This window comes from Equus caballus, chromosome 1, assembly GCF_041296265.1.
Source record: "Equus caballus isolate H_3958 breed thoroughbred chromosome 1, TB-T2T, whole genome shotgun sequence".
NCBI classification, from domain to species: Eukaryota; Metazoa; Chordata; class Mammalia; order Perissodactyla; family Equidae; genus Equus; species Equus caballus.
In genome coordinates, this window is record NC_091684.1 from 162,006,100 (window position 1) to 162,021,891 (window position 15,792).

Genomic DNA, 15,792 nt, shown 5'->3' on the forward strand with positions numbered 1-15,792 from the left:
TGAGTTTCTCCTAAAATGAGAGACACACGGGAATGGGTCCAGCTGGAGGAAGAGCACAGCCACTCAACTCACCTCAGGCTCATGGAATGGAATGGCTGATGAGCCACCCTGCGTGTCCATGGTTTCTCTTTCTTGTAAATACTGTGTAATTGCTTTTCTTTATTGCCTCATGTCTATAGTTGAATTCTTAGAAATTGGATGCGTGCGCCTGACTATACTACAGTAAAAGCTTTGGACAAAAATCAAAGGGCTGTACAAATGAAAGATCAAGTGGTAGGGCAGAGAGCGTGATAAGAGGGCTGCCCGGAATGGTGAATCAGAACTTCTGCTGTGTGAAGCCTGGGAGCGTCTGTATGAGGAAGAGCAAACTAGGGTGCTGGGTGCTGAGGCTACCGTTGCTGCTTAGTTCCTAAGAGCAGGAGCTCAGCAGAAAAGATGTTTTTTTTAAGCAACTTTACAAATGTACAAAAAACTGCATATTTAAAGTGTACAATCTGATAAACTTTGACAAATGTATATACTCATGAAACCATCATCACAGTCAAGACAACGTAAATTTCCATCACTCTCAAAAGCTCCGTCATGCTCCCTTGTAATCCATCCCTCCCTCCACACTCATCCCCAGGCAAATACTGATCTTCTTTTAGTCACTACATATTAATTTGCATTTTCTAGAATTATACATAAACAGAATCATACAATATATATTCTTTTTGAAGGGGGTTGTTTTGTTTCACACAGCATAATGATTTCGCGAATCCCCCATATTTTTGCCTGTATCAGTATTTTCTCCATTTTATTGTGGAGTAGTATTTTATTGGATAGATATACCACAATTTGTTTCTCTATTCACCTGTTGATGGGCATTTGGGTTGTTTCCAGTTTTTAGCTATTACACATAAAGCTGCCATTTACATTCGTGTGCAAGTCTTCGTGTGCACGTGTTTTCATTTATTTTGGGTAAATACCTAGGTACGGAATGGCTGGGTTGTATGCTGAGTTTATGTTTAACCTTTGAAGAAACTACCAAACTGTTTTCTAAAAAATACTGTATCATTTTTTTATTTCCACCAGTAGTTTATGAGAGTTCCAGTTACTCTCTACCCTCACCAGTACTTGGTATGCTCAATCTTTTTCATTTAAGCCATTCTAGTGGATGTAGTGACATTTCATTGTGCTTTTAGTGCACAATTCCCCAATAACTAATGAATGATGTTGACCATCTTTTTATGTGCTTTTGGCCCTTCATATTTTCTCTTTTTTGAAGTGCATGTTCAATTTTTTTGCCCACTAAAGAAAATAGGCTTTCTTCTTCTTATTGAGTTGTAGGAGTCTTTTATACATTTTGGGTACAAGTGCTTTGAGTACTTTCTCCCACCTAGTCGCTTGCCTATATGTTTTCTTAATGGCGTTTTTCAAAGAATAGAAGTTTTTAATTGTGATGAAGTAGCATTGATCCAAAACCTTTTTTTAAATGGAGCTAAAGGTCAATCTTCATTTTTTTCCCTCCTGTGGATATCCAGTTGATCCAGTTCTATTTGTTGGAAAGGCAGTTCTTCTCTTATTGAGCTGCCTTGGAACTTTTGTTGAAAACCAGTTGACTATACATGTGGGGGTCACTTCTTGGCCTCAATTCTGCACAGGGTTTGTGGTAATAACCTGAGGGAGGAATGGACCACAGGAAATCGTCCTTTCCTGATACAGCCAGACCTCTACAATGGCTTTTGTCATAAAGTTTATATTTTTCATTATGAAATTAATATATATTTTAAAGAGTGGCACTTGAGCTAGCATCTGTTGCCCACCTTCTTCTTCTTTTTGCAAAGCCCCGCAATACATACTTGTATATTCTAGTTGCAGGTCCTTCTGGGCGTGCCATGTGAGATACCACCTCAGGTGTCCACGCCCAGGATCCTAACCCATGAAACCCTGGGTCACTGAAGCAGAGCACGCGAACTTAACCACTCGGCCATGGGGCCGGCCCTTGAAATTAATATGATTCCTAAGTAGAATCAGGAAACAGCAAAAAAGTAGAAAGTAAAGGAAAAAGTTCACTCATTATCTCACTCTCTGAAGAAAGTGGCTCTTAACTTGAAAAGTGCATGTTTTGCATTTTTTTCCCCTCTGTGAATATTTAAGGGATATAATCAGAGGCAGAATTGCCCAACGGTTAAAAATACAGTCTGGAGTTAGATTGCTTAAATTCCAATACCAGTTCTTCCACTCACCAGCGTTGTTATCTTGGGCAAGTAACTTAATATCCCTTGGCTTCGTTTCCCACATCTATAAAATCAAATCTACAACACATGCTTATTTGCAGGATTGAGATAGCCTGTGTGAAGGGCTCAGTGTAGTCTCCGGAACGAAATAAACACTGCATAATCCTTGGCTCTCATTACCTTCATTGCCACCATTCATCTCTAAATGGGAGCCGGGTTGGGGCAGGGTCTGTGAACTCGCCAAGCCTCACTGTGGTGATGCCTTCATTTGAATGTGGTTGTGTCTTATTGTCTGCATCTTTGCATATACTTAACCAGATGAAGACGACCTGCAGAGGGCTAGTGTGTGTTCAGATCTCAGCACTGTGAAGTGAAGGCCTTGGGCCTCCTGGCGGCTCTTGGGGAGTGGGGTTGGATGCCCGCTGGCGGGACGTAACCTAGCTAGCTGTTCAGTATTGGGATAGTCAACACTGCTGGCCTTCGGAGACTGGTGGTCTCTGCAGAGCTGGCTTCTGATTGCTCACACAGTGTGTCTCCTGCCACAGTATACCTGCGCTTTAAAAGTGAACGAATTTAGTTCTTCAAGTTTAGGATTTCTTTACGTCTTGTTATACATAGAATATGCAGTCCCAAGTTGATATGCAAATGTGGGTAGATTAAAAATATTACATACGTTAACGGAGTTAATTTTTCTTTAAAAAAATTACCCAAGTATTGCAAACATTAAAAAAAATGTACCTGTAGGTTATCCATGCCTGGATTCACTTTTCACTTTTTTCAAAGCAAGTGCATGTATCCATTGCTAGATTTTACATGTAGAAATGCATAGTATGAGGAAGGGCAGGAAAGGCATGATACAGCTGTGGAATCAACTCCACAGGACAGCTGGGCCCCAGATGTTTAGACTCCTCCAACAGGAAGAAATACAAGGTGAAATTTCAAACTCTACTATTGGTCTCAGTTTCTTTGAGAACATCTCGTTTGTTATGATATAAATCTGCTGAAGAACCTTTGTAGATTAGGAAAGATGGCTATGAACATACACCCTTTGGAGACTTCATAACTGTCCTGGATTTTCCACCAGATCCAGCCCCACCCTCTCCCCTCTGGTCTGTGGAAGCTGACCCGCGTGGACCTCATCAGGGAGCATTGGGTTTGGCGATGGGAGGCATTGGCAGGAGATCAGAGGGTGGGAGGAGAGAATGGGCAGGGTTTTCATTCTCCCGTCTCTGTCCGTGCTCCACTCCTCCACTGAAGGACTGAGCTACTCTGGAGCTGCCCTCTGGGTTATGGATCTCTTTCAGGGTTCTGGTAGCAGCTTCCCTGCTTGACCTCTCAGGTCTAGGGGAGGTGGCACTTTCTGTTGCTGCTGGTTCTGAAGTGTTTAACCAATCCTGCTCCCACCTCTGCAAACAGCTCCTTCGTGAAGCTCTCCTCAAGTGGAATGTACCATCTGTTTCCTGCCAGTACCCTGATATAATGGCCAAAATAAGCTCCTCCATGTGAGGAGAGGCAGAGAATAATGATAAGGAAGATAATACTATCCACTTATTGCAACCTCCTGTGTGCTAAACACTGTGCAAAGCATTTTGCATGTATTCAACAAATATTTACTCAGTGCTTACTGTGGGCTAAACATCGTCGGATAAAACAGATTCTTCTCTCCAAGAGATGATACAGTTTAATCCTCATAACAACACTGTTGTTGTTATCATTACTTCAAACATGGGGAGGCTGAGTCTCAGAGAGGTTAAGTTACTTTCCCAAGGTCACCAGCGAGTCAATGCAGAGCTGGAATTTGAATCCTGGCCACCAGACGACAGAGCCCATGGCCTACTCACTCCAACGAAACAATAGCTGCTTAAGCCACCTCTCAAGTCAGCAGCTGAATGAATTCTCAGGAAGGGAGCTGTTTTGTTCTGCTTAGGGGTGAGAAAAGTATACAGAAAGCCTTGAAGCCTTCATGAAAGCAAGCCGTGGACTGAACTTGCTTAGGGACAGCTGCCTCACGGATGAGCGGGTCAAGGGCGGAGTGTGGTGGGTACTGACAGATGAAGGTGGTGCTGGCCCGGGGAACGCTGAGGCTGTGGCTGAGGTGTTCAGATTCTCCCCCGGCCCTTCCTGGTTCTGCCATGAGCCGGCTGTTGACAGCAGGTAGACAGCTGTTTTGTTCAGGTCCAGGCATCTTCCTTTGCCCTGGCACAGGCATCTGTGTGCCATGAAGGGACTGGGGCCCTCACTTGCAGGACACCTTCCCTAGAAGGTCACTGTCCTCCCCAGTTTCCTGAAGGACATGCTAAGCCCCAAGGAAAACAAACTTGCCAACATATTGCCTTTGGAGTCAGGATTCAAACCTTTGGTCCCCCTCCATTCTTCTGAGGATTGCTCATCAAATTCTGAAGAGAATGACCTCGGAGTGAAGCAGCTTCCTGAGGGCCATTCCTGACTAGCAGCAGGAGTGATTTGAACTCACACAGTGGGTCCTCCAGGGGCCCCTCAGAGCAGCCACACTTGGGGTGCAGCCCTGACCCACAGACCCTCGGGACTGCAGGCTGAAGCCCAGATGGCAGCCCCTTCTCCTCAGTTTTGAGGTTGGTTGGACCAGGGCACGAATCAGCGGGGCGCAGTGGAGACTTTTTCATTCTCTTTCACTTTCAGAACAACGAGGTTTCATTATTTCCATGACTTATTTATAAAACCCAGTGGGCCCCTGACATGCTCAATTTTCTCCTTGCCTCCCTCCTTCGCTTTCTTCCTTCCTCCCTCTTTCCACTTGACCTTGTTTCTCTCCCCTTCCATCTTCCTCGTCTCGTTTCCTTAGCAAGCCACCTCAGCCAGCCTCAGTCATTAGATTAGCTGGTATTCAAGGTTTGAAGGGAATTCTTCCTTTTAGGGTACGTCTTTCTATGGTACTTACGTGGGGGTCCCTGAGACCTCATCTCGTCAGGCAGATAAACGCACACCTCTTGACACAGAAATTCTGAGCCCTCAACAGATTCAAATAAGGAAATTACAGGGAATTGAAACATGGGCATCCAACTGGAACCTTTTCTTCTGAAGCATTCAAAGACATACATTGGTTTGATTCATGCCCATTTCCCATCTGTGATGAGAAAGCAGGGTACGGTCAGGCCAATTGTATTAGGAGTTGTACATCAACAAGAGCTCATTTATCGTGGAACTAAAATATGGGTGGATTTGAACTCTTTGCCTCTTGACTTTGGTAAAAGCAGGGTAGAGAATAGGGGAGCCCAGGTTAGGGTCAGGTTGTCCAACTCATTGTGGGGGCTTCTTTTCCATTCTATATAGCTCTGCTCACCAATCGGTGAGCCAATCAGCTTTCCTTGAACTCTTCCACTGTATCCCCACATATGGCCAGCAATACGGGAATTTCCATGACCCAGAGAATAACAGTTGGTGATAGAAGTGAGAGGCAATTGCCAGGAATTTTTATTTGTAGAGTAATCTCTCGAGAACCTCTTCTCCATCCCCACCCTACTCCAGTTATCTATCCCATTCTGATTGGGCAAACATCCATACAACCCAGTCCAAGAAAATGGGCGAGTCTGTCTCCCAAAGGCCTTATAACTTAAAGCGAGGGAAGGTCTGGAGCTGGGTGTCCATCTCCCACCCCACCATCTGGTACAGACTGGGTGGTGTCCCATGAATGAAGCACCTGCAGGGTGTCAGAAGTGCTAGCACACTAACCCTGTCACCACCTGGCACACGTGTAGAGCTGTGCTCCCCGGAGCTGTGAGCTCATTCCCCTGGGCGGAAAGAGGTAGATTGTTTGTGTGTTCTCTGCCTAAAGACAGCTCCTCCAGGCCTGACCTTGTGGAGGCTTCTTGGCTTAGGGGGAGGTGATGTCACTCAGCGCTTCCTGCAGCTGCTGTAGCACGAGGAGTCGCCCCGACCCCAAGGCCCCAGAGAAGAGATGCAGTTGAGAGCCAGTGCGTTTGGGCTTCATGACCAAAATGTCACTCTGCTTAGGGAGACAGGAAGAAAAGTGGTATTCAGCATAGCAAATGGGTTAATGGTGGTGGCCTGATTGATGGACAATCTGTGTGACCCTGAAGCATAATGAGGTCTCCTCTCCAATGCTCCAGGGTGTGGTCCACACCAGGCCAAGCCTAAAGTCTCTTGTGTCCACGTGGTCTACATAGAAATAGTGAGCTGTTCTTAGAAAAGGTCAAAAGTTTCTCAAAACTGCCAGTGGGTTAGGTTTGAAGTTGTTTTTAAAATGATTTTCTTATAAGTATTTTATACTTATATAACAAATAATACTTTAATAATAAAACGCAATTTTCTTATAAGACTTGTCAAAAATCTGATTTTCTAGAGCATCATTTTTCCCAATTGGTTATCCACAGAATGTCAGTCTGTAGAACAGCTGATGTGTGTTAATTAAACAAACAAACCAAAACAGAAATGTACTCAAATATGTTTAACAAATGCTGGAAAGTATATTCTTTTGGACATTTGAACTAGATGTTAGCATATTACAGGATCAAAAAATCCTGCTTAAGTTTTTTAAATCTAGTGTTTGTCAAACATATTTGTGCATGCCACTTCCAGGGGATCTGTTTATCTTATGGGATACAGCGTTCTTTGGGCTCTTCTCCAGCACGTTCCATTCTAGGTGAGAAGACAAATTGTACATGGCTACTCCTTTTGAAAGTCTTTTTCTCTTCTCACCTTAATTTGTTATTCATTAAACAGACATTAACTGAATCCATTTATTCCTTCACTCACTTATTCATACATGATGTTAAAAAATGTATAAAATGCTTCCTGCAGTGCAAGCCTTGAGGGAAGTGAATGAGGCATGGTTCTCATCTTTGAGGACCTCACAATTCAGTGACTAAACTGGAGATCAAGCAGCTGAAGATGCGGAACCTGAAGCTCAGGAGAGAGATCTTGCTTGAAGCCAAAGATCTGGAGATGTGAGCAAAGAGACCTGAGCAGAAGCCATGGAAAGGGAGGAAAACATGTAGGTGGGAAGAAGATTGGGTTAAAGATGGAATTCTAGGGACCAAACACACTCAGGGACTGGATACAGGAAGAAGAGTCTGTGAAAGAGACAGGAAGCAGAAGGCAGAAGGCAGCCTCCTCACCGTTAGAGCAGCTCTGGACTCTGAGCAACATGAGGAGGCATTAAATTATCTTCCTGAGCAGCCAGAAAGAGGAGGACTGATGGTGTGTAGTTGTGTATCTGTGTGTGTGCGGGGGAGGGGGTGTGGGGGGTGGTTAACGAGGGGTAAATGGAAGGAAATTTTTGCTTACAAATAATAAGCAAATGAGTAAATTGTTTGAGAATATGACTCTAGAAGCTGAATGGTGTGGTGTTTAAGAGCGTGGCCCATAATATTTGATAGATCTGGGTCTTAATCCTGGCTCTGCTATGCAATAATTTTTTTTAACACTTTCTTTCTTTTTTTTTTTTTAAATCAACAAGTTTAAAGAAAACTACCATTGAATCAGGAGATGTAATACAAATTATAGTGCCTGCATATAAAACCTGGCACCAAATTTGGCCTTTTAGGAACATGTGTATACAAAAATACACGCTAAAGTTTGCACCAGAACACAGTGCAGCAGCTAACTGACAACCCTGACAGGTGTGGCTACAAAGGTGGGTCTAGTCTACAGACTCAGGGATCTCTTGGTCCTACAGCCTCAGGGATGAGCCCCATGTGAGAATGGCCTGCTCTGAAGAGGAGCCAAGAGAGTTTGTCTTTGAAGGCAGGACTCCTGTGAGCACCAAAATGTCCCGAGCATGGCACAAAACAGAAAGAGTGCTGAGAAAAAGGCAGGCGAGAGAAAGGTCATCCTTCTTTCCCTAAGAATAACAATTTTTAAGGAACCATACACCAAAGCTTAACAATGCTTGGCACATGGTAAATGCTAAATTAATGTGATGTCATAATAATATTAGAGAGGTCATGTATTAGCTGTTCTTGAGATGTAGACATCTTTTCCCAGGGACGTAGGTGGAATGCAACACCAAAAAGGACATTTTTACAAAAGTGAGAGTAACGTTTGGACCTTCCTTGCAGTGTATTCCATCTCCTGCCATTATAATTCCCTTTGACTTTGCTGCTATGGAGAAATGAACTGTGTTAAAAAACGAGATCCCTTTCCTGATAGCTATTTTAATAACAAACAAAAAACCACAACAACTTTACCCAAAAAATCACCCCAAACCTTAAAATATCTGATACCTCTGTCTGTATCATCATGGTCATATTTCAATGCCTGTGGTGACCGTCTGCTTTGCTGCAATTTTCCCCTCATGAATGTTCAGACAGCAGAGACTACACAAGATGGCTTTAGATGGTATTGATGAAATGCTATCTTCGCTGTATTTTTCTGGTTCTCTCTGAGAAGCTTGGGAGACGGTCCCTGGAAGCTAGAGTGGCTAGTAAGGCTCTTGTACTCAGAAGGGCTCAGTGAGTGCCTTCATCTTCCTCCTGGAGCCAGGGGTTCAATCCTGGAGGCTTAGACTGGTCTGGGCTGTGCCTCTTAGGATCTTCTAGGAGTGTGGGCGAATCCCCTGCAGCACCAGCCACGCATTTGCTGCCCCAGCAGAGCAGCTGGCTGACCACAAAGCAGGTCAGACACCATCCTCTCTCTTTCCTGAACACTAGGGGGACTAGGATGAAGCTTTCCCAGTTGCCTTGGGAAGCTCCTTTCCCTACGTTTGAGAGGAGGGAGGAATCCTCCATGCTTCCTGCTGCCCCCCGCCGAGGTGGGGGATAGAGTCAAAGTACATCAACAACTCTCTCTCAAATCCTTCACCTCATCTCCAATAACCCCCGACCTCTTTCTATTCAGTATGGTGAAAGGTTAAAAAAAAGATTATGCAACTGGTTTCAGAAGACCTCCCTTGATCATTTTGCATCATGGTGGAATGTTCCATCCATTGCTTTAGTATTTCATTCAAAACTTCCAATACTAATGATTCCTAATTTGATTGCTCATCTCTAGCTATTGCCTTATATCTCTCCCTTCTATCTCTCTTTCCCTTCACTACCAAAATCATTGACCTGGAATTCTCCCTTCCCCCTGTCCTAATTGGAGCCCACTCACTTATCCTTCAGCTCTCAGGCCAAGCATTCCTTCCTCCATGACTCTGTGACTCCTCACTACCTCAAAATCTCGGGGGCGTCAGTAATCTTTCCCTTGAGAGCTCGTCACAATTTTATTCTTCATTTATTTATATGGTTACTAGATTGTTTGCCTATTCATCACTGTATCCCTGGCACACAGTGGTTCTTAAACGCTTATTGAATGAACAGATGTCTGTATCACCCGCTAGACTATAGTATCTGTTGAAATTCTGCCCCTCAGACTTTAAGAGATCCTGTAGCTGTTGCTGAATAATCTTTGTAAATCTTCATCTGCTCTCAGTGGTTTTCAATGGGATAAGAACATTTCATTTCTAGCTTTGTCGTCTACTACATCCTTGGCAATGTTTTAGGTTATGTTCTGTGCACTATTTCGTTGGCCCTCAGAGCAACCCTGTGTGGTTGCCATTAATACCTGTACTTTCCAGGTGAGGAAGCTGAAGCCCACCTGGGCTGAGAGGTTAAATGACTTGTCCAAGGCATCGAGGTAATAAATTATGAACTTGAATTTGATCTTGGAGCTGACGCCAAATCTGTTGTACTTTTTATTGTACTTCCGGTATTTAATATCTCTATCATTAGGGATAAAATAATGTGCTCTGAATGGATGGAAGAGCCATCATCAAGAGTGAGCTATTGCTACTCATGTTCGAAACACAAAACTCAGCATAAAACCAGGAGAGCACTGCTTTTTGGTGTTGGTGCCTGTTGCGTGTCTGTGTTAAAGCAAACAACTGGGCAGTGAACTCCAAATTTTTCTGCACGAGGCTAGTGAAGCTTGTTATTTGTGAATGTCTCAGAGCTTATTTTATTTTCCACATAGGCATCATATACTGATTCCCAAAAGGGCACCTACACTGGTATATTTTGGCCACTGTACCTGTTGATAACATGGTTCTTAGAAGTGTATTTTTTTGGTCTATATATAGACCCCTTGAGGAGCTAATGGAAATTGTGTGCCTGCTCTCCAGTAAAAGGCACACACTGATTTTGCATAATATTTCAGAGTCTTAAATCTCTGAATTGTGTGGAACCTAAGTTAAGTACCCCTAGTCTGTTTGGAAAGTCTTAGAATTCATTGACTGAATATCAGGCAAATCGCAAGGTGGGTGACTGGGCACTGACAATGTCTGTAAGAAAATAATATGCTTTATTAAAGAGCCATAGAATATTAAAATGAAAGGATCCTCAGCTCTCATTTCATCTAACCATTTCAAGCATTAGGTGGATCATTGGATTAGGTGATTTTTAGGACTTCTATATAGTTCTCTATAGTTATTTCCAGTTCTAAACCTCCATGAAAATGCTAAGTAATAACTTTTTCTACTGTATGCATGCATGTGCATGCTATGAGTCCAGTGTGAACCCTTATTCCTCCATGGTGGGATGCTCCATGGCGTTCAGCCATTGGGTGGCCTAGGATGAGACTTCTCTTCCTAATAAGAGTGCTCAGTCATCCTACGCAACCCGTAGCTCCTCAAATCGCTCGACAATTGTAGTGACGCAGGTTGCTATTTTCCTTGGTTAAAACTAATGACGGCATTTTCTAGCATTTCAAAATAAATTATTAGTGGCATTTAGCAGAAGCCCTGGGAAATTAAGATGCTGCCTTGCTTTCATTGCACAGTACACATGAATTGGACCTACCAGTGTGTGGATCTTCACTGCTTTGATGCATCTCTTGACAACATGCAGCTTCTTGGATAAGTTTTATTGAAACTCATGGGGATGGAATGTACAGCACAGTCAGGCGAAACTGCTCTCCCCTAAGCGTGGAATGCTGTAGGGGCTTTATTTTTATCTCACTTAATCCTCACATCTTCACAACAATCTTGAAAGAGACTGTTGTGCCTTTTGAGAAATGAGGACCCTGTGACTTGAGAAGTTAAATAACTTATCAAAAATCACACACCACTGAATGGCAGAATCAGGATTCAGGCTTTCTGGTCCAAAGCTCCTGCTATACCACTAGGTGATGCTGCCAAGAAGCACAGACACCCTGCTTTGGAGCTTCAGGGAAAGCTTGACTAGGAGGGCCCTCTGCGCAGGCTCAGTTCAGTTCAAGGCCCTGCCTTCCACTAGCTGTGCGATCTTGGGCATTTTACCTAACCTTTCTGATGAGGCTCATCACAGTACCCACTTGATGGGGTGGTTGTGAGGATTAAATGAATTAATATATAGAAACTGCTTAGAACAGCACCAGGCACGTAGGAAACCCCTAATAAATATAAGCTATTTATTACCTGAAGTTCTCTGCCCACTGCCGCTGAGCTCTCACTCTGCCACTGCACCAGGCCTGTTTTTCTAGGGTGAGAACACGAGAGAAACATTTTGTTCTTCAGTACAATCAACTTTCAAGGGAGCTGTGGCCTAGTTAATCACAGACCCTTTGTTTTCTGAATTCTGCAGACTTTTGAATGCTTTTGTGGTAAATTTTCTTTCCCACTTGTGTTTCATTTTGGCAATAAAAAAAAAGCAAAACGAGCTTGCTTTTCTTCATCCTTGCCAGCTGATGGTAAGGGTTGGTGACTGCCAGGCAGACCAGGGCCAGCCTGTTATTTATTTATTTTTTAAACCTCCATTTCAAAAAACCCAAAGGCTACCTTTCAGCTTCTAATGTAGATGATTGGTGTTTATTCTAGGCCTAACGAGTGGTCAGTCGTTTCTGCTGGGCCCTGGACTCTGAGTTCCTGAGGACAAGGATGACATTAACGTGTCTCTGTAACCCTCCTGCCTGGACAATCTTGGAATGAATGAATGAATGAATGAATGCACATTTGGGCATCCCAAACCTGTTTTACCTGAAGGGGCATGAGCTGCTCTGGTCCAGAGAGAAGACAGGTTCTGTGCTTACTTGGCATTGGTTCCCTCACCAAAAGCAGGAATTTTGATGATGAGAGAAAATCAATAACTCCCAGACTCACAGCTTCCTCAGCTCATTGCCAGTAAGTTATGAAAGAAGCCTAGTGGGTCAGTCTGGGGAATGTGCCGGTTTATCTCTCGCCCCCAGTGTGGATTTTTTGCCAGGTGGGCTTCCGAAGCTGTCTTCCCCACCCCCCATCACCTATTGAGAGTCACTACATGACCCAAGAGGCTGGCTGCTTTACATTCTCTTTTGTGACATCAGCATGACTCATTTCTTCTTGAAAAATATTGCTTGCCTTAAGCGAGTGCTAACCGGCTTGTGTTTAGAAGGGCCCTGTACTGCCTTTAGCTAAGGATGTTACTATCTTATTTATATTACCTTCTGTGTAGTTATTTCATTTAGGCTTTCTCTGAGGAAGGAATGGCCAAATTGTCTGAAAGGAACATTCTGTTTCCTGAATAGGAATTTCGCGGCCACAGCTTATCTCAGCAAGAATCATATATTTGTGACGACATGAGCCAGATTCCCATACTATGTAATTTTACTGGAATTCTCCTGCAGTAACTTAATGCTGACCTTATGATTCTTTCTATGATGATATCCTACAGTCTCCTCTTTGAGCTTGGATGCTGGCAAGAGAAGCTCAAGTTGGCTGAACAATACAGGATGAAAGTTTGTAAGTGGGGAAGGCCCCGCACAGATTTGGAAAAACTCAGAATGTGTTTTCAGAAGGGGATGGCGAAAGTTCCCAAATTATTCAAATTGAGTTCACTTAGATCATTGGGACTGTATTTATTGATATTGAGAGTGCTAATCAATAGGAGTTTGGAACCCTATTTCAGGGGGCTCACATTGGTGGTCCGCATACACTAGAGTAAGAACCTCTGATCTGTCAGATGCTCCATTTACAGATAAAGAAACTGATGGGAATCGACTTGTTCAAAGTCATGTGGTCAATAAGCATCAGAGGCAGAATTAGAATCTAATTCTTATAATTCCTAGGTCCTTTCTACCAAGCCCTGTCCCAGGAAGCCAGCATCCTGTCCCCTCTCCATGGCTCCATTCCCACTAACGGCTCTAGGGCACACTGGAACAGACAGAAACCGTTGGCATCTAGTGCACGTCTTCTTCAGGAGCCCATCCCCTTGGTTCCAATCAGGATTAGGTTCCTCTTGGCTGGAGGAAGCTAAGCCTGTCATGATTCCTCCTTTTTCATTAGTCATCTCCTTGACCTCTCTCCCTTTCCCAGGACCCTGGTCCTCAGGGTCATCAACATTGATTTGTGCGAGAGGCCGAGTCCAGCTGACTTCAGTGCTGGTCAAAAGCCCAGGATGGGTCCATGCAGAGGCAAAAGGAAACTTGGCTGGAGGAGGCATGGGGATTTGAACACAGTGTGAACCGGGAAGGCTGCTTCAGCCCAACCAAACACCAGCAAACTGCACCCAGCACAGCAGAGCAGCTACACCCAGGTCAAGTGATGGGAGTGGCAGGACTCTCCCACTGCATCTCTCCTGACTGAGCTGCCCAACAGCATCTCCAGAGACTGGGGCTTAGATACGCGGATATGATGCTCTGGCACCTTGAGTGGTATTGTGCACTGGCTGGAGTATGGAGACCAGAAAGACCAGTTCTCGGGGTGGAATAAGTGATGTGAAGTATGGCATCTGGGTCCCTGCCCAGCCCATGGGCCCAGAGAGGAAGGCCCAGGCCACAGAAAGGCTATCCTGCAGCCCTAGGTGAGGGGAGACTTGGCTTCTCTCATCCTTGGGATGAGATTTTTTTTTTTAAGGAAGATTAGCCCTGAGCTAACATCTGCTGCCAATCCTCCTCTTTTTGCTGAGGAAGCCTGGCCCTGAGCTAACATCCGTGCCCATCTTCCTCTACTTTATACGTGGGACACCTACCATAGCATGGCTTGTCAAGTGGTGCCACATCTGCACCTGGATCCGAACCTGCGAACCCCGGGCCACCGAAGCTGAACGTGCGAACTTAACCGCTGCGCCACAGGGCTGGCCCTGGGGTGAGATTTCTTATACCCAACCAGCGGTTCCAGGCACCGAAACTTACTTAGGTAATAGGGCTTTGGTTTTTTAAAGAAGAGATGACCCCAACTTAAAAAAAAACAGCTTTAGTTTTAGTTTTGTTTAAAAAATAAAGTCTAAAAAATAAGTCTAAAAAGCCACCCAGGCTCAGACCCAACTGGTATTTTTTTAGAAATTTTGACTGCTGAAGTTTTGTGTTTCAGATTTTCTTGGTTACAATCTAAATGTTTGAATAATAATGGTGATGAAAAGATCTTTCATGCTGATCGTGCTTGGTATATGATAATCTTCACAAAAATCAAGGAAAAAGCTCATAATCCTCACAAAAATGTAATTTTAACTGATGAAGACACTCCAAGTTGGAGAAGGTGAGTGATTCTCCCTGTGAGAAAGCGGCGGAACTGGGCTTGCAACTGAAGCCTGCTGTTGAGACAGCTCTTTTCAGGACTCTGAAAGTGGCCCCCCGCCAGCCGTGCACTATTTGCCTCGAACCCTTTTTAGGAGGCGGAAGGGTACAAATACACTAATACAGCATTAGTATATGGGTTCAAAATTGTTAGAATTGCATCAGACCCCGCAGCCTCGACATATTTTTGTTTCGTTTATCTCATTTGTTCTTTCCCACTAAGTCACTGTGTCCCTATATTATAGGAAAAGGAAGTTCCTTTTTATAGGAAGCTCGGATGGTGACTTGCCCGAGGCCACACTAATAGCAAGAGGCAGAGAGTAGACTCCGATCTCACCCCCAGCTTGGGTTCCACATCTCTCTCCGTTGTGTCAGGTTGTCCTTCCCTGTAACAACAATTATGGAGCAAATTGTAGAAATTGGCCACCAAGGGACCCCACTCCCTAGGTCCACACGCTTTGCAACATGACTTGCTGCTTTCCATCAAGACGTGGAGCCTCTCTCCCCATCCACTGAGTGCAGCTGGCCTTGGGACTCGCTTGGACCAGTAGAATGTGAAGGAAGTGCTGTTCTGAGGTTTCCAAGCTCAGACTGTAAAGCGGCTTTCCGGCTTCCACTTTTCTTCTCGGAACCCAGCTGTCACGTAAAGAAGTCCAGGTTATCCCGCTGGAGACAGAGGCCACATGGAAGAGAAATAGGCACCCCAGCTAACAGCCAACACCAAGGCCCCAGTCGCGTGAGTAAGACCATCTTAGCTCCTCCTGCCCCAGCTGAGCTGCCCCAGCCAACACCACGTGGGGCACAGAAGAGCTGAACTTGCTGAGCCTTGCCCAAACTCTGGACTCCGTGCAGGTTCGGGTAGTCAAATGGTTGTTATTTTACTCATTTTGGGGTAGCTTGTAACACAGTAAAAGAGAACAGATACACACTGGCTTTGGTACTGTGAGACTACAGAGTCACTGAGATACAAACTCTTCCTTTAGAATTTATGTTCCAATCTGTTCATTTTGTTCATATGATTAATATGCAAGGAATAAAGACCCTAGCAGAGGATAGGTGAAAATGGAGATTGAGGCATATTGGGGGAAGATGTTAATCTATTTTCTTGAACTACTCTCAAAACCCTCATCCT

The 15,792-nt window shown here is 44.3% G+C and overlaps 1 long non-coding RNA gene across 2 annotated transcripts; it reads right to left on the reverse strand.

Annotated features, from left to right (window-relative positions):
* Nucleotides 1-5,640: 5,640 nt before the first annotated feature.
* On the reverse strand, nt 5,641-12,451 carry LOC106782127 (uncharacterized). 2 transcript variants are annotated; one of them, XR_001378969.3, is made up of 3 exons: nt 12,148-12,451; nt 11,590-11,650; nt 5,641-6,201 (listed from the first exon to the last, which is right to left on the reverse strand). It is a non-coding gene; the product is annotated as an uncharacterized lncRNA (long non-coding RNA). The 2 variants fall into 2 exon arrangements; XR_001378968.3 differs by having other exon boundaries at nt 5,641-6,204; nt 12,148-12,425.
* Between the last annotated feature and the right edge of the window lie 3,341 nt (nt 12,452-15,792).